General features: G+C 42.1%; 1 protein-coding gene across 4 annotated transcripts in view; it reads right to left on the bottom strand.

Moving 5' to 3' along the window:
• ATF7 (activating transcription factor 7) overlaps positions 1-21,321 on the bottom strand; it is an 85,011-nt gene extending 63,690 nt beyond the window's left edge. For 2 of the 4 annotated variants that reach the window (XM_067529918.1, XM_067529922.1), the window contains exon 1: positions 21,013-21,321. The gene's annotated coding sequence lies outside the window, so the exon portion shown is untranslated. Of the gene's footprint in view, positions 1-2,929; positions 3,005-20,810; positions 20,946-21,012 lie in introns of those variants that run through there. The other 2 variants (XM_067529919.1, XM_067529921.1) reach the window with 2 other exon arrangements.
• Positions 21,322-22,511: the final 1,190 nt, after the last annotated feature.

Consider the following 22,511-nt stretch of genomic DNA (forward strand, 5'->3'; position numbering starts at 1 on the left):
CACCCATGTAAGTGACATTAGCAGTCCTAAAGGCTTTGATACAGCTTGACAGGAGCTAAACAATCTCTCATACTCAGCACTTTAAAGCACTTTAAAGAAATGTATTTATTTATTTAAAGAAATGTATTAATCCTCTCAACACCTATGTGAGGAATGTGTTCTCCCATTTCAAGGAATGTCTAAACAATGGCATATTTTTAAAACATGTTAGATAAAAAGTTTTAAATAACATGTCTGAAAACTAGTGTAGACAGGACATGCTGCATTTTAACACATTAGCTAGTTGCGATGAACCCTAGTGTAGACGAGCCCCCAGGGTGAGGGGAGGGGCTGAGAAGTTAAGAATTTTGCCCATGTCCAGCCTGTATAAGAAAGAACTAGAATTATAGAAATCCTGACTCCCAGTCCTGTGCTCAGGTCCTTCTATTTACAGGGTATTTACTGTAATATACATTTTATCTCCCAATACTCATGAACAAGGGAAGAGGCAGGTCTTTTTAAACACAGCTGCAGCTAGTCTTACTTGGCTCTAGACAACTCTTCTAACTGTGAAAAGTTCCAGAGGGGTAGCCGTGTTAGTCTGTATACAGCAAAAGACGAGAGTCCTGTAGCACTTTAAAGACTAAAATTTAATTTCTGCAGGCATAAGCTTTTGTGGGCTGTAACCCACTTTGTCAGATGTAAGGAATAGAAATCACGTCGGAGGTATATATACACATACCCAGGTGTAAGGAACAACAATGGGGAAGGTAGATATAAGCAAAGCAATTCAGTTAGAGTAGTTGAGGTCAATTCACAACCATTGATTAGGAAGTGAGAATGTGTGAACAGTGACAATTACTTCTGGTAATGAGAGAACCATTCCAAGTCCCTATTTAGACCCAGTTTGATTGTGTCAAGTTTGCAGATGATTTCTAGTTCTGCAGTTTCTCTTTGAAGTCTGTTTTTGAAGGTTTTTTGTAGAAGTATGGCAACTTTCAAGTCAATTACAGAGTGTCCTGGGAGATTGAAGTGTTCTCTGACTGGTTTATGGATGTTGTTATTTTTATGTCTGATTTGTGTCCATTTATTCTTTTGCGCAGTGACAGTCCGGTTTGGCCAATGTACATGGCAGAGGGGCATTGCTGGCACATGATGGCATATATTACATTAGTAGATGTGCAAGTGAATGAGACCCTTATGGTGTGGCTGATGTGGTTAGGACCAGTTAGGACGCTTGGATATGTATATATATATATACACACACCTCCTATGTGATTTTTATTCCTTACATCTGACGAAGTGGGTTACAGCCCACAAAAGCTTATGCCTGAAGAAATTAAATGTGTTAGTCTTTAAAGTGCTACAGGACTTCCGTTGTTTCTTCTAATTGTTCATCTCTTCTATGTTACAGGTATACGGACTGCTACATCAGTACAATTTTTAGGTGGGGATTGAGTAAAGATATATAGTTCTGAGAACAAACTGCACAGGTTTTTCAGATGTCTGCTTTGCTTCTTACATTGCTTCAGGGGTTGTTGTGTTAACTGGTTTTACTCCCAAAGAAAAGAAATGTCTGTATGCTTCACTATGAAGGCAGACAGAAAATGGGACAGTGGGGAAATGGAAGGTTCTGTGAAGAAGGAATGGGGGTGAATCAGGATACAAGGCAGTCAGAGAAATAAAAGACTGGGTGCTCTCTATTTAAGACCACTGTCCAGTGCAGAGCCCCAGTCTCCCCACGTAGGACCCCCTGCACATAACCCTCTTCCCCTCCCCTAGTACTACGTACATCCCTGGCCTCCCTATCAGTGAATTCCCCTGCCACCACCCCACACATCCCTCCCGCTTGCAAGTAGTTAGAAGTTGTTTCAGGTAAAACCCCAGGTTCTGAATTGCCTTGCTAGTTGGTTTTTGTTTGTTTGTTTGTTTCCCTCTAAAAAAAATAATTCTCTACCATATTGCTGTGAAACACTGACACAAAAAGTTAGGGCACTGAAGCTAACTATATACAAAATGTTGCCATATGTGAAGTTAAAGAGAAAAATCTCTTTGATTTTGTCTACATTGGCCAAAAAAGGTGTGTTTTTTAATTAAATTAGCTTTAATGGATTGAACTCGCCTCTAATAGCTGTGCAGACAGCATTTAACACCTTTAAGACTGATGTCTTAACTGAGATGTAAGTCAACTCATGTAGTTGCTACACTCTCCTTAAGCTAGAACACAACTAACCCTAACTATCTGGTCAAATGCTGTTTTCACAACTGTTTGGAGGGTGTGGGAAGATTGCTAATTTCAGCTAATTCAATTGAAAAAACAGGTATTTTTGCCAATGCAGACAAGACCTTATATGTCTCTCATACCAAATTAAACGGAAAAGGTGGCAGAGAGGTGTGATGTAAAACAACATCTCCCCTTACTACACAAGTTTAGTTATAGAGCAAACTCAAGTGATTATCAGGCTACTTACTTGTGATGAGAATCATACCTGAGAGACTGATGTGATGTCATTTTTGCTTATTTCAATAATCAAAACTTCAAACAATTATTTTTAAATAAGTGTAATGTCTACAGAAAGTACTAATCAGCCCATGAATTTGGACATTAGCAAACCCCAGTGTTAAGTTTCCCATTGGCATTTCAGTCCACAGACTGAAGTAGTCCCAAAATGTGTTAGCGAACTCATGAAAAAACAAAAACAAAAGACATTTCATACAGGATCTATAGAGTGCTTTCAATATATATCCAAGTTTGACTGATGGGAAGACCAAAGTAGGGAGTTTAAGCAATTTGTCCTAGGCCACAGAGTGAGTCAGTGTTTTGTTGGCATCATCATAGTTGGTTGCTGTGGGCGGGACAATGGTCTAATTCTTGGTTGATAATTGTCCAGAACACAACTTTCTTTTCACATGTACCAAGGTCACACATCTCCAACCCTGAAGTACTCACCTGACTCCCCGAAACCTTTTGGAACTCGGATACAGTAGAACTTCAGATTACGAACACCAGAGTTATGACACACACCTAATTTGGAACCAGAAGTACACAATCAGGCAGCAAAGACCCAAAAAAAGCAAATACTGGATAGTACAATACTCTGCTAAACAAACTATTAAAAATAAAGGGAAAATTTAAAAAAAGATTTGACAAGGTAAGGAAACTGTTTCTGTGAGTGTTTCATTTAAAATTAAGATGGTTAAAAGCAGAATTTTCTTCTGCATAGTAAAGTTTCAAAGCTATATTAAGTCTATGTTCCGTTGTAGGCTTTTGAAAGAACAACCATAATGATCTGTTCAGAGTTACGAACATTTTGGAGTTACGAACACCTCGGGAAAGGAGGTTGTTCGTAACTCTGAGATTGTGCTGTATTTACTAGCTAGGAGATGCCGTCCCATCTTGGCAAATGATGACCTGGCTTCATTTATTCACCCTTTTGTTGCCTCTTGGCTGAACTACAGCTATGCAACATAGCTGGGGATGAAGCCTTCAGTGCTTAGGAAACTCCAACTGGTACAGAACACTGAAGCACAGAGTCTCAGCAACACTGGACTGCAAACACATCGACCCTGTCCTCTGCTTCCTATGCTGGCTTCCCGTGGAGCATCAAATCAAGTTCTCGTAGGGCATCACATCAAATCAACAAAATAAGGCTATGTCTACACACTGTCCTTATTTTCAGGGCACTCAATGGCCTGGCTCAGGGCAGAAAAAAGATAACCAACAGCTCCATGTAGCCTTTTGGAGACCCTAGGAACACACCAAGTCCAAGGATAGTGGCCACACACGTACTCACAAGTACAAGGTCTTATCTATACTACAAGCTTTATTAAAGCAATAAGTCAAGCTACAATTACCCATGCAGATATAAATCCTAAAAATGCATGCAGTGATGAAGACTGTTGATGCAATGATAAATGGATGATAAAATGAACTAATTGGCTTCATCCAGGATGAAGACTAGTCAACAACTTTGTTCTCTGGCACAATGGAACTGTCTACAATAAAGGTAAAGCTTAAATGTGCAGGAAACAGAGCTTTCTTGGGGGCCAGCCCAAGATTGTGGAATGAACTCTCACAGGAGTGAAGAACCATCACAAGCCTCATCACCTTCCCCTGTAAATATAAGGCACACATTTGACCTTGTCTTCTCTAACAAGCAAGAGCGGGTGGGCATTTAAAAAATTCCAGAACAGAACACTCAATTGCATACACTTCTCCTATGGGGAAATGAAGAGAGAACAAACATTTTAGTCACATTGCTTAATGTACTATGGTGATGACCACAATATAAGAACCTACAAAGAAGAAAATAGACCTTGTCCTCCTTTCATTCTGCCTAACACTGACCTCTGTCTTCCTGTACAGTCTGGCCACTCTGGTAGTAAGAGATTTTTCTACAGCTCCTGCCACTTAGAAAAGCTTCCTTGTATTTCTCCATCTCATCAAATCTTCACTAAGAACTTCCTTCTCCCTCTCATATCTCAATATCAAGACAGAAATTCTCTGGTCATGATTTAGCTCTGTAGAATGTTGGGCAATACTGTTTGCATGAAAAATGTTCTAAAAAGAAAAGCTGTTGTTGCACTGTTCATTGCATGTGCAGATTGTTGTTACAAGTGGGAGAACTGAGCAGAGACAAGAACAAATGTAACTGCTTAAACACTGTATTGATGGAAGGGACAATTTAGGTTAGGAGGTTTAAGCACCGGCTTTGAGACACCTAACAAGGGACATTCAGGCTATGTCTACATTACAAATGCTACTGTGGAACAGCTGAAGAGCTGCAGCTATGCTTCTGTAACACTGTAGTGTAGATAATGCCTACATTGACAGGCTTTTCAACTAATGTAGTTAATCCACCTCCCCAAGAGGCAGTAGCTAGGTCAACAAAACAATTCTTCAATCAACCTACCTTCATCTCCACCAGAGGTTAGGTTGACCTAACTACAGCGTGACATTTTTCACAGCCCTGTGCAACATAGCTAGGTTGATCTAATTTTTAGATGTAGACCAGGCCTAAGACTTCAATTTTATATCTTAGGAGGGCTGACTTAGCCCTTTCACCCTTCCAAAGAACTGTAATTGAGAAGGAGACTAGAAACTCCAGTTCTGTGTGCTCAGCAGGGACATTAAAGACCCTAATCTAAAGGCATTTTTTCCTAGGAGTAGGGAGTTACCCAGGTGTCCTTGGCCAAAATTTCCCCCTCCCCATACTCTTATCCAGGATGCAGTGAACCAACTGGCTACTGGCCTCCCTCCCACAGAAGCTGTATATATATGTATCACTAGTGTTGTACATAAACAGCAACTGGGGAACCTTCATAATGAAGGCACCACGTGCATACAAGATATTAAACATTTAATTAAATTTTAAGAAATGGGGATTAGGGAATGGCTAAGGAGGTGGAGGCAGAAAGAGAGACAGATACACACTGGGAGAACAAGCAGAGGATTAGTGCTAGCAGCAAGCAAATACAGAGGGGAGTTTATCCTTAGGAAGCCTAAACTGTACAGCGTGGTTGCTCTTTCCTGTATTACTGCAGGACATGTACTAGTATGAACAAAGGATTATGTTAAATAAAAAATGCTCTATATAACAGAGCAGTTGTAGTCAAGGCTGAAATCCATTGTGGACAGACATACAGGCAGGAACAGGTTTTGAGCAAAAAAGTAGGCTTAAGTCAAACAAAGCTTCATAGCAAGCAACTGAGAAAGAGTTCCAGGTAAAAAAACCCTGACATTGATATGCAGTTCAGTGGAGAACCTGTTTGCAGTGGTCCCAAACATTTTAAATAGGCAACTCTTTCAGATAAAGGGTTTAAGAGGTTCTCTTAAAAATTGCTTTTATAAAAATACAGGAGCCTGACTTGAAGAGGAACAACAACAGCAGAGGCACAACAGGACTTGACTGTCAAGAAAGCGGAGCTAGAAACAGTGTTCTTCCAATACTATCTACATAAAAGAGACAAGGTGGGTGAAGGAATATCTTTTTATTGGACCAACTTCTCCCACCTTGTATCTTTAAAATCCTGGGACCAACACAGCTACAACACTGCATACCTACATAAAACACAGCGTACCCAAGGTACTTTCATGGGATTTTTGTAAGATGTAACATAGATATACTATAACAAGACTAAAAATCTATTTTATCTTTCTGATAAATCATGCTCTTGGAACATAGTGCTTTGTGCCTATGCCATACTACTGTATTACTGTTACATTAAACCAGCATGCCAGAAGGCTAAAATGGAGATAGGAGTTAGCTCGGTCCCATAAAAAGTTACATGAGATTAATTCTTACACTAATGAGTCGCAAGGCCATCCCGGTAATTTTCCTGAAATCTGGGAGTCATGCCAACAACATTAACTACCAGACCCATGATAAAAACAAACCTATAGAAATGCTAATGATGCTTTTCTGAGTCCAGCCCCTAAGAAAAGACAATATACTGTTACTGGGAAGAACAGATAAAACCACAACAAACTGAATGGTTATAGATGGCTACACAGAATCTTCACTTCAGCACATACCTTACTACAATGGAATATACAAAAAATGTAGGTAGACTCGTAGCAAATACAGAATCCATGATCACCAATAGCACCTAGAATGTGGAAAATGTAGGACTTATAATAATTAAGGAGGAATTATGCTGTAATAAATGGGACAAAAGACTGAGACAGACATTTCTGCTTCACTCTCCAAAAAAGGAGAAAGTATAAGATTGAAAGCTTAGGGAAGTGTCTAAAATAGTAAAAGATTTCCCACTAAAATGCAAGGAAGGAAATCTGTTGCTTTGAGACAGTTCGAGAAGTACTTTTTTAAAATATACTAAACTAGCAGATCTTCACCTGGAGCTCTCTGACCCTCAAAATGAACGTTCTGCGCGTAATGCACTGAATATGGTGTTGTCAGTTTGGGAGATAAAAATGGCAACAGGCAATAATCCACAAACAAAATATGGGATAAGTGACATTCAACCTTTCCTCAGGATTTGCCCACAGTTCAGTTCTCAGCCCTGTCTACACCACCACATTGCTGTGAGTTAATATATACTACAATAATATTCAAAAGCACTGTAGCTCATCATGATATGGAGTAAAATTTTCAAAAGCATTTAAGTTGCATTTTCAAAAGTGACTTCAATACTTAGGAGCCGTCCTGTTGACTTTCAATGAGAGATAGGAGCCTAAGTGCCAAAATCACTTTTGCAAATGGGACTTAGGTGCTGTGATCTCTTCAGGCTAGATTTACAAAAGGTATTTTCGGCACTTAAACATGCAGATTAGGAACTTTGTGGAGTTAAATGCCTGTGACAAACAGGGATTTTCTGGAGTATTTTTATGATTCTATACCTACCACGCTGACATAGCTACCCACTGTTGGGGGACAGAGTTTATTCTCTCCCTAGGACACGGGAGATCAAGCTAGGTATTTGAGACTACAGCCACTAGACTTCAGGGCTGGAATCAATACATTTGAATGGAAGACCCTACAGACACAATGGGAACCCCAATGATCAAAGAGTAACACCTAACTGCAGAGGGAGCTGAACACATGAATATAGCATGGCTGGGTCCGGAGAACAATGACTGGCTGTGTTAAATGCCAAGCTCTCAGACAAACCCAGAACAAGAGACAAAAGGACAGTGACAGACAATCAGCCAATACGGCTTCTCCAGTAGCAGGGCTCAAGGGAGCCCCAGACTGGCACTGGCCAGTCTGAACTCTCTCTCTTAACCTTTGCCTCTCTTCGCTAACTCAGGGACTTTCAGAATCTATATGCAAGGTCACTAACATATAGTTACCTTGATTTGAAAAGGCTGCCTGGTATCTCTGCAAATACTCACTGAGAGTATTTTGCCCTGAGGGAGTAAAGAACAAGTCTCTTATTGGGGTCTGGCTTGGCTGGATTTGCTGAAGGGAGACATGGCGGGATCTCTGGCACCCAAAGGCCCAGTTTTGGAGCCTTGGAGACTGTAGGTCTGCCCCTGTGGGTTCTTGGGGCCCAGCTCACTAATAGATCAAACCCAAAGGACTGGTTACATGCTGGGCATAGACCAGACCCTGTGGGTCTGAGACAGTGCTTAACTCCCATTGACTGTCAATGGGAATTAGGCTCCTAACCTGCTTAGGTGTTTTTGAAAATCTCACTAAGTGTCTAAATACCTTTGTAAGTCTGGCAATTCATCACTTAATGTTACACACCCAGAGACATCCTCCAAGTTTTTAAGTTTTACTGGGAAAGAGTCCACTTCAGAACCTAAGGTAAATATGCATAGACTGTTGCTAGCAGCATGCTTTGAATTTAGAGTTATTTTGACGTGTGGGGGAAGGAGCGAGAATGTTTGCTTTGTAACAAAAAAGCTGTAAGAAAGCTTAAAATTATCATCTGGGAAAGAAAACCAAGAGCTGATGCTATAAAATCTGCTTTAGAGGCACAACACTCTGATGCTTTATAAACTTGATAAAGCAAACCCAACTGTATAAACTGGAATATTGGCAAGAAACTTACTTGAGGTAAGTCTCCGACAGCCACATGGTATTTAACAAATCGTTCCAAGTTACCCTATAATGCAGGATGAAAGCAAAGTCCAACTACTTCCCATTAAACTATGCCTTTCTGTGTACATGCACAGAAATTGGTGCCCAGTGCTTGGGGCCCAGAAGTTCTGGTGTACAATGCTGATACCAGTTTGAACATAAAATGTTTTGTAATCTCATGGAAAAGTCCTCTCCAGCATAAGTCTGAGGACCTTGAAAAATCTTGCCCTTGTAAAATTTAGAATAAGACAGGCCTGGAGTTCACTCACTCTATACTGAAATCACTGCCATCAGGAGAATGACCGTCCATGTCAGGAAAAGAAGTTACAGTTATAAAGTGGCTTAAAAGAAGCTTATAAAAGGAACAAATTAAATATCCAGAGCACAAACTGGGTCCTATTTAATAAGGGTTGGAAGGAGGGGAAGTGTTAAAGTTTATCAATCCCCACATGCATTGGATATCTATGATAATTCCAGGATGATGAAAAAGATATCCATAGCATAGTCAGTCAAGAACAAAACAAACTACAGTGAAAGGAATAATATGGCCTCAAGACCCAATGCACCAGCACCATGAGGCCGAGTTTAAACTAGAAAAGCTTTGCCAGTAGCTATACCAGCAAAGCCTCCTAGTGTAGACATATCTTAAACTAGCAAGAATGCTTTTGTCAGTAGAGCTGCTATCTGTTCCTGAATGAAATAAGTTATACTGGCAAAAGCACTTCTTTGCCACTAAAGCTGCCTCTATCATAGGGCATCTGCCAATTAAAAAAAAAAGTCGTAAAGAGATATTGCACCACTAATCACCAAAAGATTTTAATATGGACCTGGCCTGAGTTGAAACTTCAATGCTAGAGACAGAGTAAGGCACTTGAAGTAGTGAAAGCCTTATTGGTGCACCTGGACACCAACTTAAGAGAAGGGATGATGAACCAGGAACATAATCAGCACAGAATGAGGACTCTGAAAGGATCTAAGTTTTTCTTTTTAAAAACATTTAGTAATTAAAGAAATTGACAAAAGATACAAAAGGAAAGAATGGCTGGACAGCCATTGGGTATATCTGCAAACTAGGATGATCTGGAACAACCACAGTCTCCAGCGGACATATCTACTAACTATAGCCAATAAGGAATTGACGTACAATGCAGGTACATGCTAAACAGTTTTCAAGGTGCCATACATGTATCTCACAGGTTCAATGTTTTAAAGCCGTAGATGTTCCCACCTGATCTCAAGTTGAAAGCATGGTTCCCAAAGGCAAGAATCTAGCAAGATAAACAGTTATTACTCCCTAAATACCTACCAATTTAACATGAGCTAGGCAAGGATTATTAATTGCCTAGTGTCATTGATTTAGATTTCTAACCTAAAAAGGTAATTTATCAAAGGCTTCAAGAGCCTTGATAAACCTTAACAAAAATCCATAATTAACTTAAAAACAATAGCAAATCAGCAATTTCCCCAAACCAGAAGTAGAAAGACCACCTCTAATCTCCAACTAATGAGTGATTTGAGCACAATACCCAAATCCCAAAAGCCTGAAAAAAGAGAAGGACTTTGCAGCATGCCCAGAGATCAATAGATTCATAATATTTTGGACCAAGAGGCAAGAAGCATGGGGGAAAGCGTAAACTCCAAGTTTTAAAACAATTGACAGAGAATGCTCTGCCAGCAGCTCCCTCCCTATTAAACTGAGGTGGGCTCCAGCTGATTGCAGTCATGTCAGTCTAGCAAAAGTCAAGAGGGTGTCTTGCAGGTCATAAACTTTAAAAAAAAAAAAAAAAAAAAAAAAAATTTATAGGTCAAACCAACACTTTAAACTCTACCCAGAAACCTACAGAAAGTGCAATTCATAGAACACTGGTGTCAATCACTCACAGGAGAAACCTCTATTCAGGAAGCAAGCCACTAGCTTTTGTTTCCAAGGTGATTTAAGGTATAGCACTATGCACTACTGCAATGCACACTACAATCTCAATATCACCATGAACTCAAGTAATAGGTGAAGGACACAGGCCTGAAAAGTAGTTGCCCAAATGAACGCTGACTGAAGTCACAGTCAAGTCAGCACCACTTCATAATCAATAGTATCAAAGAAGCTGATCTTACACTATCATATCAGCATGGACCTCAGATCTTTATTTATAACCATACTGGGCAGAACTCCGGTCTGAACCCAGCCTGACGAAGGTCAAGGAGGTCCAAACTGACTCAGTATCCAACATCAGGCCAAAATAACACTGCACAAGGCTTTACTAAAAATCTGAGTTAGTAATATGAGAAGCAGAAAAGCAACTGATTCTTATGTATTAAGACTAGACTGCAACCCTTTAGCATGCTGACCCACTGACTCCTTATAATCCTTAGCAGAAAGTGCTCCATATAACAGTCAAAGGTTTGACACTGCTTCCAGCAGACTTAAATCTATAATATATTATGTGTTGACTAGACAAATACATTTTAAAGAAGGTATTCCAAGATGAACTCATAATGGCCTAAGCAACACCCTGGTCATGACATAATTCTGGGCTTCCCCTGCATTTGTTTATTAACTGTGGCATGTCCTTATTTAGGCTAAGTTCTTTATGGCAGCAACCATGTATTGAAAGACACCTAGGATTTTTCTGACAGAAATAATTCACATGCAGTTATGCTACAATTACAAGAACAGTGGAGAAAAATATAAGAGACCCAATGCTGCCTATTGATGATTATAGAGATAACTATGAGAAAAGCCTGAATGACACAGAAGCTCTCATCCCACTGTCAAAAGTAATTTAGGCATGTAGGCGCTCAAGTCAACAGGACTTAGTCTCCTAGGCAGCCTTTGAAAGCAGGACTTCGGCTCCTAAGTCACTTAGGGTATGTCTACACAGCAGCTATTCACACGTAGCTGGCCTGTGCCAGCCGACTCGGTCTCGAAGGACTCGGGCTGAGGGGCTGTTTCATTGCTATGTAGACTTGGGGGCTTGGGCTCTGGGACCTTGCACAGTGAGAGGGTCCTAGAGCCTGACTCCAGCCCGAGCCCAGAAGTCTACACAGCAATGAAACAGTCCTGCAGCCCAACCCTCCTGGCCTGGGCCAGCTGTGGATGTTTAGTTGCTGTGTAGATATACCCTTAAAGCTTTTGAAAATGTTACCCCTGGACTCTGGCCTTTAGATTTAAATCACTATCAGTGCCTTAGACAGCTGCTAAGAAGGGTAAAGACAGGGTCTTGCTAAAAAGTAGAGGATCCCTCCAAGTTGAGAATAGAATATTACCAGGAGAGTCACAATTTTAAGTGATTTGTGGACAAAACTACTGTTAAACGTTAGACCTGACCACACAGTGCGAGACATGGAGCTAAGCAAAGCCATGAGGCAGTTGTATGTGTGTGGTCATTAAGTGAAAATATTTTCCCCCACCCAAAATATTGCCTGTTTTTATTTATACCAGATGTGGCATTTATATGTATTCAGCATTCACAAAGCAAGCACATATTTTACAGTGTAGATTAGATGATGCATGAGGTGTTAAAATGATGCTACAGTAATCACAGACGGATGCAAGAACTGCTCCATATATAAACAAGGCAATGTCTAGAGACCAGGTTTGTTGCTGCATGTGTTAAACAATGGCTGCAGTTCACTTAAGTGACTACAATTTAACAGGGTGCAAAATGATTACTTATATAAGGGATTTGGAACCATTAGGGATGAAAGGCACTATGTAAGTGAAAACAGCATCTTATGAATTAGCCAAATTCATATATTCCACAACGGTGTTATAAATGCAGAGATTCAAAACCAAAAAAAATTGTGTAAAAATGCATACAAAGTTGGCTGTGCAGTGAAGATGAGTGAATACAATTATCAAATGCCAAGACATTGTTATTAAAAATATCCATACCTGTACCAGATATCACATTGGGTTATTAAAACTACCTCAGATTAGTAAAACTGATGGAATTTAAATTTTAGTTTATGCTTCACGGTTTACTTTTTGAACATTGTTTAGTTTAAAAGTAGACTGGTAAGTCTAGTTCTGTTTGGCTTTGCAACAGTGCATGGGAAAACTTTACAATATGTACAATACTTTTCTTATTTGGTTTGTAAGTGACACCCATCACTCCTGGATTTAAATACTAAATAAATAAATACTATCTGTGCACCCTATAAAAAGGAGTCAGATTTCACAAGTCAAGAATTAAACAGTTTACATTACTGAAACTTACATCTATCTAGATACCATCAGTGACATACTTAGTATTTGGACGTCACCTGCCTCTGTTCTCCTTTTAATTCAATGTTTCACAATGTTGACAAATTAAAAACCACCATCTTTCTATATCTGATCTAGACTACACCTCCCAAATAGGGGATGTTGAGCAGACTTGAACTTTAGATTCCAGTGCTGTAAGTAATGAGGAAGAGCAAACTTTTAAATTTATTAGAAGTAGATTAGTTACTCAAGCTTTCCCTACCCAAATATGCCATATTTCAGCTTTAGGGTGATGTTTCACTATCACCTTCCCTCCTCTCAAGAGAATCCACAAAACAGTACTATCAAGTACTTCTACAGTGTAACTTTGATTATCTGACCCTCAAACAACTCAAAATAGAATTGTGCCTCATCTGCTATAGTGGAAATTCACCCAATACTTAAGTTATCTGAAATTATTCAACATTCCCTAGTATTATAAAGATAATTAAGGTTGTGCTGTAGTAGGTTTTTATTTTTGCAACCATAAGTAAATGCTTTTGCTATTAGACAAAAGCTTGTTTCACCTTTGTCTATACTACAGAGCATATGCCAGCATACTCTCTAGTGCAGATGCAGCATGTACCAACAGAAGGAGTTTTTATGCCAGTATTGGAACACCATCTCCCTAAACGACATTCTTCTGTTGGCATAGCTGCGCCTACACTAGGGGTTCTGTTGGCATAGCTCTGTCACTAGGGGTTGTGTTTTTTTCACATCCCTGATCAACATAGCTATGTCGATATACGTTTTAAGTACAGACTAGGCCTTAAACAGCTAACTTTATTATTTTTTTAAAGTAACAGTGGTATTCAGAACAGGGAGCCTTTGCCAACACAGGGCTGAAAAATGTTTTCTGAGCACGGTAGACTAGCAACATCATAGAGGAATTAACTTTCAATGGCATAGCAAATCCTGGGTCTGTGGGACCACACCCTCAAAATGCCTCACCTCAACGCTCTTTGGGACTCCATTCAGGCATTTCAGATAAAAGGAACCTGAAAACCTTTCCTCAGCATGGTTCAATAATACATTAGGGTTCATTCAATACTCCTCTTACCTCATAAAATGTGCACAGAAAATATCTGGAAGATATGCACTGTACATTTATCATGAAATAAGATAATATTAGTGGCTAATGTGGCCTGTAACTGGTAGAGAGGCTTTGTTTACTCTCATGAATCAGCTTGTATTGGCTGGCAGCAGTGCTTTACCACCAGTTTATTCTTTCATGTAAGGGTGGGACAACAGAGATTTACATTCCAGATTATTGCTGTGCTTTCCTAACAGAGCTGCATCTCCCTTTCTGAAACTTGAGCTGAAGCATTACTTGCTATCTGCAATCCACATAATATTCTCTCTGTAACCATTACAGTGTTGCCTTCTTCAGGGAACTTCACTACTCACTAGAGGTTCAATTCTGTGCTGCTCCTCCTAGATTCTGATAGTTCATTTGAGGTTGCAATGCAGACCAGTATTCTGTCCAATAGCAGCAAGAATACATGCTTCAGAGAAAGGTGCAAGAAACTCCACAAGGGGTAGTTATGGAATAGGGAAATATGGACTATACTTGAGAAAGAATTAAGCTAAATTTCTCTCTCAAAGAACTAAAGACTAATTACAACAAAAGCAAATTGTTACCTATTAACATTTAAGAACCATCCCATCTTCATACATTTAAAAATGAGAAGTCACGCTAGGGCATGAACTTTAATCCACTACTTTAAAGAGACTGATGCCAATAGCTCTAATAGGTGTGAAGCTAGCACCAGTAGAACAGTGTTTTCTGTAGTGAATTATTTCCCCTCTGCAAAAATGCTGTTGCTAAGGGGTTGTCTACACACAAGTTTGCACCACTTTTGTTAAATTGGCACAAACCTCTACATAGACACGTAGGCCTGGTCTATACCTAAAACTTTGCTAGACCTAGCTACGTTTCTCAGGTCTGTGAAAAAGTGTGTGTCCTGTGTGGTATAGTTAGGTCAACTTAACTCCCACTGTAGGTGCAATGGAAGGAAGCTAACGCCTATTGGAAAGGTAGGTTAACTGCATCAGTGGAAAAAACCCTTCCATGAATGTAGGAAGAATCTATGCAGTTGTGCCGCCGTAGTGCAGTCTTATGCTTACTTCTGTTTAGTTTCAACCTGTTTTTAAAGCAATTTAAGCTAAAACAAAGTGTCTATGCAGCCTTTTGCACTGGTTTAACTAAGTCAGTTAAAAAAAATCATACATCTTTCATTAAATCAGAGCAACTCTATGCATAGATAAGCCTTAAATTTTTCAGACACAGTTTTGCACTATCAGGGGAAATGGGGAAGGGCAGAACAAAAGGGGCCACTGATTCACTGGCAATCGTTTAACTGACACACTTCATGGGAAATTTGTCAGGAAGACAAAAGTTCAACATAGATGTTATGATCCAAGGTTTTAGCAACAACCATAAAATGCTGAAAATTGAGGTTAGCAATTAATTCAAAAGGAAATGGACTATTCATTTATCTTTTCGATTATGGTCTATATGCAGCTTCCTACACAAGATAGTTATTTTCAAATTTCCATGGGAATCCCAGTTTCTTTGTTGACAGTAGTTTAAAATGTTTAAAAATTTGTCTAATCATAGTAAGTTTCTTCAACACAAAAAACAAGAGAAGGAAGAGTAAAAAAAGAAGTCAATGAGAGCAGAAGGTACAAAACATCTCTGAAAAATCAGGTCCATGAGGCCAGTCCATCAAAAGAACTCACCACCCAGCAACTCCCACTGGGAGTCACTACTGAAAATATGTCCACTTCATTTAGGTGCCTAAGTGGAATAGAAGGTGTTCCGAAAATGTGGCCTTAAGTGTCTTGCCTTGAAAAAGTTCAAGTGCTAAAGAAAAATGAACAGTATGTAAAGCAAAATATTACAACAAAATTTGATTCTACACATCATCCAATCTGGAATCCAAATACAGCAATTCCCAGGTAAACATGCTGCACCCCTGCCATACCAAAAGCTCTGTAGAATGACACATTGAAGAGTTTTACTGAGAAATTTTTAAACTTTTTACCAAGAAGAGGCAGGCTACCAAATGTGGACCAGGAAGTGTCCCAATGGCAGCAAACTCCAATACTGATACATATTTTCATAAGAACTCTGCAGCTGATAGCTTATGAATCTTACCTGCTGCAGGTGATGGGATGCGATATGAGCTATCTTCTACATCCCAAAGGAGGTTGGAAACAGATCTAGTGTCCTTCACACAACTATCCCCAGATATCCACTAGCACTTCATCTCTTAAGATTTCTCACCTTTCAGAGCAACAAGCAAGGGGAGGGTTAATAACTTCCCTATACCCCAGTCTGGGAACCATCCCCTCTAGTCAACCCACTTTGCCCATTCCAGGGTTACCCCCCTCAGCTTTATCAACCACCAGCATGACAAATATTTAAAAACAAAACAAAAAAAACCCTGAAAATAAAGAAATCCAATAAAAAAGTTTGATTTTTTAAATGAGATTGTTTTATTTTTCCATTTAAACTTTTAAGAGTGACAGTTCCACTGCCACTCTGCACATATTTCACCTTTCACCCGACAAGATTCTCAAAGCACTTTACAAAGGTATTAAAACTATTTTACATATGGAAAACTAAGGCACAGAGGTTAAGTGAATTGCCCAGAATCACATGGATAGAGTGACAAAGATGGAAAAGAGAATACAGGACTCCTAGTCCCTATTCTAACTGCTAAACGTTCCCTCCCACATCATGCTTATATTTTTTAATTTATAGCCAGGTGTTACAAGAACTAAGCTCACTGTAAACCACTATAATTATTTAAATTGACAATACAAATCAGTTCAATATGTTGGTATTCAATACTCCGTGCACTGCATATCTTTGCAATCACCATCACAGTAGGAGTCACGCCACATGGATTTTACAGCACTTCCAAATTAGCTTCATAAGAACATTGTCACATAGACTAAATGCAGTCCTTCAACCAGATTTTAAAAAGGTTAATGATAATTGTAATGTACCAAGCTGGAAGCAGCATCAGGAGGAGCACTGCAGAGTCAAGATGAAGTTCATTTTCATTTAACATCTTTGTACATTATGTAGAATGTGGAGATGGGGGAAGGGGCAGGGAGAGAAAGAAATCAGAGCATTAAAGAAATCCAAAGATACTTAAAATTGGGAGGTGTTGCAAACACCAGGGAGAACTGTGAAACAATAAGGAACCTAGAAACATTAGAAATAAGGGCATGAACATATACCCAAAAAGAAATTCAACTTGAAAAAAATTCATTTAATACTCTGGGGAATGTAAGCTAGATCACAGGTGGAAGGAAGAAAATACTTGGGGTGATAGTGGACAGTAAATTAGATTGGAGTTTGTAATGTGACAAGGAAGGAGGAAAATGTGATTCAGGACTACACAGAGCAAAGAGATTGTGTCCTGATCTCAAAGGCTCTGGTGTGAACTGTATTCAGCTCTAAGAAATCCAGTATCAGCAATCACTATTGACAAATTGGAGGATATTCGCTGGGGGAGAGGGGGGCGCAGCGGCGGTGGCAGATAAAGTCACTGAAGGGATTAATTTATGAAGAAACATTAAAATAGCTACATTAGTAGCTACATAAGCTAAGATGGACACCTTAACTGCCTACAATTATTTGAAGAGTCAATGCCAATGGGGGAGAAGGAGCATTGTACAAATAGGTGTAAACCAAGAATAATGGCACAAAATTAAGGCAAAACTGGTCTTAAGTACAAATAAAGTTGTCAAAAGTGAAATCTATTAGATGCTATAATAGTCTCCTCAAGGAAACCCTATTGCTTGAGACATTTAAAACTGGATTGTCTCAAGAAGATACAGAATGTAACACTCTTGCAGTGGCCAGTGAGATGGATCAGAAAACCTGAAAGATATTTTCTTGCTCTAACTGCTATGATTAAACAGTAAAGTATAAATATTAGAGGGAGAAAATGTATCACCCCTAATATAGAGAAAGTCTGATATTCCCTAAACGTCTTCACTTGAGTACAACTGTGAAAACTGAATAAATTTATGTAATATAATGGCTCTCCGGGTTTTGTAAACTAGGATTCTGTGAACAGGATAGCTTCATCCAGTGCCTGTTTGTTCATTTTTTTGAAATGGAGAGACTGGCTTTACATCTCTTTACTCCAGTCAGATTCTGGGATTAGAAATAATTGACCCAAATGAAGAACCATCTCTCTACAAAAAAGGCTACTGCAGACACAAGTGCAGTTAACCATATTTCCACAAATTTGCATCTGCATTGCTGGTCTTCTACTTCCATCAGTTCAATCTTTTTTTTAAGACAGTAACAGCAAACAAGCACTTCAGTGATGGTTAAACCGAAACGGATTATGGCTGGCCAGAATAATAAATGGTTACTATGTATTCATATGTTAGCAGTCAAATATAATTTATTTTATTTTAAAATAAAAAGAGAAGGGACGTTAACTCTGCTAATGACCAGATTCCAACTTCAGCAATTATATTCTACCCCCCCTAGAATGTCCCCTGTGCTCAAGTGATGAAGTTATTCTTAATTCCTGTCAAATTACTGTTTTATAGAATTGGTGGTTCAGATTCCACACTACAGGTAACTATATTTAAGAGAGTGGGCAATAATTGTATTTATACAGTTTGCAAAGCACCTATCAGCAGTTGACAGTGTGCTTGATACAGCACCAGACAAATTGAAAGAAGTCCCTACCCCAAATAACATGATGATAAGACAAGACATGGTGAGGAGCCCAGAGGAAGTATGCATATCATTTTTATTACCTCATTCACAGAAAAATTTAGTCTTTAGAAAGGACCTGAAGATGGAGACAGTAGCTACTCAGTGAATCAGGACAAAGATGGCATTCCATGCATAGAAAGCAGCATGGAAAAAGGTACAGATAGGAAAATGGAAAGAGATTAACAGTTTATTATGAATGGCACTGGTAGTCAACTGGATTTCATGAAGGATATAAGTTACAGCAGAGTTTGGTCTTACAAATTTAAGTGTATTTGATTAATCTATGTTGATTTTATACACATCAACAAGTATGTTTATTTTCATGTAACATTTCATACAAGAAAAGTCTAACCTGTTAGTCTTTTTCTTTTAGGACAAGGAGAAGATATGGAGCCCAATTAATTTTAGCAATAAAGATAAAACCCTTTCAACAAATGAGTAGAGGATCCTTGCAAATCCACAGATATCTACTTTATACCCACGAACCATTTTTTATGGATGGTGGATTGGATGAGAACCTCAAAAGCGGGGAAGCAGCTATCTCCAGCTCATAGCCTTTGAGCCTGCTTCCCCACCTTTGAAATCCATTGGGCTGGCCGCCGTTCAGCTATTCCCTGGCGGCCCCAGGGGCTGGCTGCGATCAGCTGTTCCACGAAGGAGGTCCCCTCTGGCCCCGCACAGGATGGATCAGGTGTTATGTGGCACTGCACCCCCTCCAGCCCCCACTGGATACTAATCAGCTGTTCCATGGTGCACCCCCAACCCCCACGGGATGACGATCAGCTGTACCGTGGTGCCACGTCCCCCCCACTCCTCCCAGGGATTCCAATCAGCTGTTTTGTGGTGCCACATCCTCCCACCAGATGCTGATCCACTGTTCGGCAGCTACCTGAGGGGCTGGCCCCCAAACAGCTGATCAGTGGCAGGGGCTGGCGTCCAAACAGCTGCACCCAGGACTGCGGGTGCCATGCAGATGCCATAGAAAAGATAGACTGCAGATGGCGGGTCAGCTATAAATTGATTCTCGCAGACACAGATCCAAATTTTTGTATCTGCGCAGGGCTCTGAAAATGAGCCAGTTAGTGTCCAGTAAATTAGACCTATAAAACAGTTACTTATTCTACTACAGCATTTAAGTGACAAAGATAAACAATTGTGCAGCATTGGATTAAACCAGAAGTCCCCAAACTATGGGAAACACCCCCCTAGGGAGCTATGGAGGAACATTGGGGGATCACAGCTGTGCCCAGGCCAGCCCCCACGGGCAGGCAGGGAGGGAGCACCATCCAGCCCCACTCTGCTCCAAGCTCTGCTCCAGTCCCACCCCCTCAGCTGCAGCCACGGTCCCTGGCCCCCAGCCTCAGCCCCCAGCTCGACCTCAGCTTCCACTCAGCCTCCCGTCATGGCCCTGGCACCCGGCTCCTCCCAGCCTTAGCGACCGTCCTGCTCCTAGCCCAGGACTGGGGGGGGAGAGGGGGGGAGGAGAAGATGGGGCAGGGGCACAGATGGGGTAAAGGGCCACGATGTGAAAAGTTTGGGACCACTGGATTAAACCCTCATTGCTTCAACAAGTTCTCAAGTTTGGGAACTCAAACTTTCCAACAGTGAGAATCAACAATTCTTTAATACACAAAAGAGGTGAAGATTGTGCAACTTACACATGAAGTTTTTACCCTACTGAGATGTAGAGTGATCGATTTAACCTGCCTGGAGGATGGGGGGATGTGTGTGTCAATTGCTCCCCCCCCCCCATACACTTCCCAGGAGGGGGCTGTTAAACGGTGACTCCCACAACACCTATTTCCAGCCTTACTCCCCCCACTCCTAGCCCCCCCACCGGGTGTTTCTGTGACACCCCCGATCTACCATTCCCATAACGCCCCCCCCCCCGCTACAGTCACCCTAACTCACCCTTTGATAGCTAGGGAGCCCCAACCTCTTACCCAGGCCAGCGTCTCCCTGCTGCACGAGGCCCCTCTCCGTGGCCACCTCCTGAGCCCGAAGGGCCCTGATGCACGGGGGCCCCTCGCGCCCCCCAACCGCGCCCCCCACACAACGGGGGCTGCTCAGAACTCCCCAAACCAAGGCACTCAGCCCCCTCCCCCCATGACCCCAGCCCAGGCCCCCCCAAGTCCCCAAGTCCAAAGTCCCTCACGAGCAGACCCCCCCCCCCGCCTCTCCCAGCTGTCCCCTGCCCGGACCCCTCCCGCCAACCAGCCACCGCCCGGGCCCCTCGGAGCCTCCAGAAACCGAGCCCCGCCCATCCCTGAAAGGGGCGTACCCCACTCCATCCCCGGACGCGGTTGGTTGCGAAGCCCGTCACTCCATGGCCCCTCCGGCGTCGCGATTGGCCGAAGACGCTTATCACTCATGCAGAAGGGGCGGGTTTCTCTCCAGAAAACTCAGGAAGGCGGGGGGGGGCCCTCAGGAGCGCCTACTCCAGGCCCCTAGAGGCCGAAGATAGCGGGGGGGTCTTCACTCACCTCGAGGCCCGGGGGCAGGGGACACTTCGGTGGCCTCAGCTCCGCGCCTCTACCTCGCGCTGGCGACGGGATCTCGCGCTGGTTCCGTCCCGTCCCTCTCGAGCTGCCCCTGGGTCTCGCGCTGGGTCGGGTGCCCTGAGCCTCGCCTCCTCTCTCTCTCCCCCCCCCCGCCCCTACGCGTGAGATTCTCGCGAGAGTTCTAAAGGGGCGGGGCATGGAACCGAGAGAGCCAATCATCAGCCCGGGATGGGGGCCAGAGCGGAGGGGGGGGCGTTGCCCGCCAGAGGCAGTGGGTGGAGCGTGCCCGCCCCCTCCCTTCCCCCAGATGGGGGCGGGGCGTTGCTGTACGAGGCCCTGCAGCTGGGACGACCCCTCTCCCCCCCCCCCCCCGCTACCCTCCCCCGAGGGGACAGAGACTCCCCACCCCCTATGGGGGGACAGTGACAGAGCCCCTCTCAGCACCCCAGCCTTTCACACCCCCAGAAGTGGGTGAACCCCTCCCCCGCCTCCCCACAAAGGGGCACAAGCCAGTGACTGACCCCCCCCTGCCAGCCCCCTACGACCCCCCAACTCCCACAGGGGGGTGGCAGGTGACCCCCCCTGCTCTCCCCCCACAGCTTTCAAAGCGAGGACAGCCGAGGAACTCCCAGCCCCTGCACAGTGGGTGTCTTCACACCAGCACCAGCACCCCTCATGCACCCCGCGTTGCAGGGTTTTAGGGGTGATGACTAAGGCTACTTTGTCCAGCTATAAAGTCGTTTAGGTGGTTTTTCCCCCCCTCTATCTGCACTCTCTACTGGTTGGAAATCAACCGGTTCAGCTGTGTGTCATTAGCCCTGTACTGCTGCTGGAGATTCCCTGTTGGCAGCAGTGGTAGAGGCTTGTGTTTCTGGAGCAGGAAGATCTGGATTCTCTCCCCACTGCTGCATTGGCCATAGTGAGCAGTCAGGAGATCCTAGGTTTGTTACAATGCTTGCTTTGGGAAGATTTGTGCTTTGCCAGTTACTGTAATTCTTCTCAGCTACCAGTAATAACAAGACAGCACCATGTAACTGACTTTTTATCCAAAACAAGCCCTCCATGCAAAAATGGGTGACCAGATAGCAAGTGTGAAAAAATCAGGACAGAGGGTAGAGGATAATAAGCACCTGTATAAGAAAAAGCCCCAGATATCGGGATTACCCCTATAAAATCAGGACAGCTGCTCACCCCATGCAAAAGAGATGTTTGAAAACTAAGGCACCCAAAATGTATAACTGTGTTTCCCCCCTGAGCAGTTGCCAAATTGTTTCCATTAAGAGGACAAATGAATAACTTGAGTCAGGTCTATGTGTATGTATAATCCTTGTATAATCTCATAAACAGGATAAACAGGATTGAACTAAGTCCTGTATTGCTGAACACAGTACCAACAAATTACAGCAGGTAGTTTCCTTGCTTACAGTTTCCAAGCTTATCTCTCCAGACAGTCCTGTGCCCTAAGGAGCTCCATCCCTCTG

Source organism: Emydura macquarii, unplaced genomic scaffold, assembly GCF_026122565.2.
Source record: "Emydura macquarii macquarii isolate MOO-44397 ecotype Brisbane River unplaced genomic scaffold, CSIRO-AGI_Emac_v2 contig_2994, whole genome shotgun sequence".
In the NCBI taxonomy this organism is placed as follows: Eukaryota; Metazoa; Chordata; order Testudines; family Chelidae; genus Emydura; species Emydura macquarii.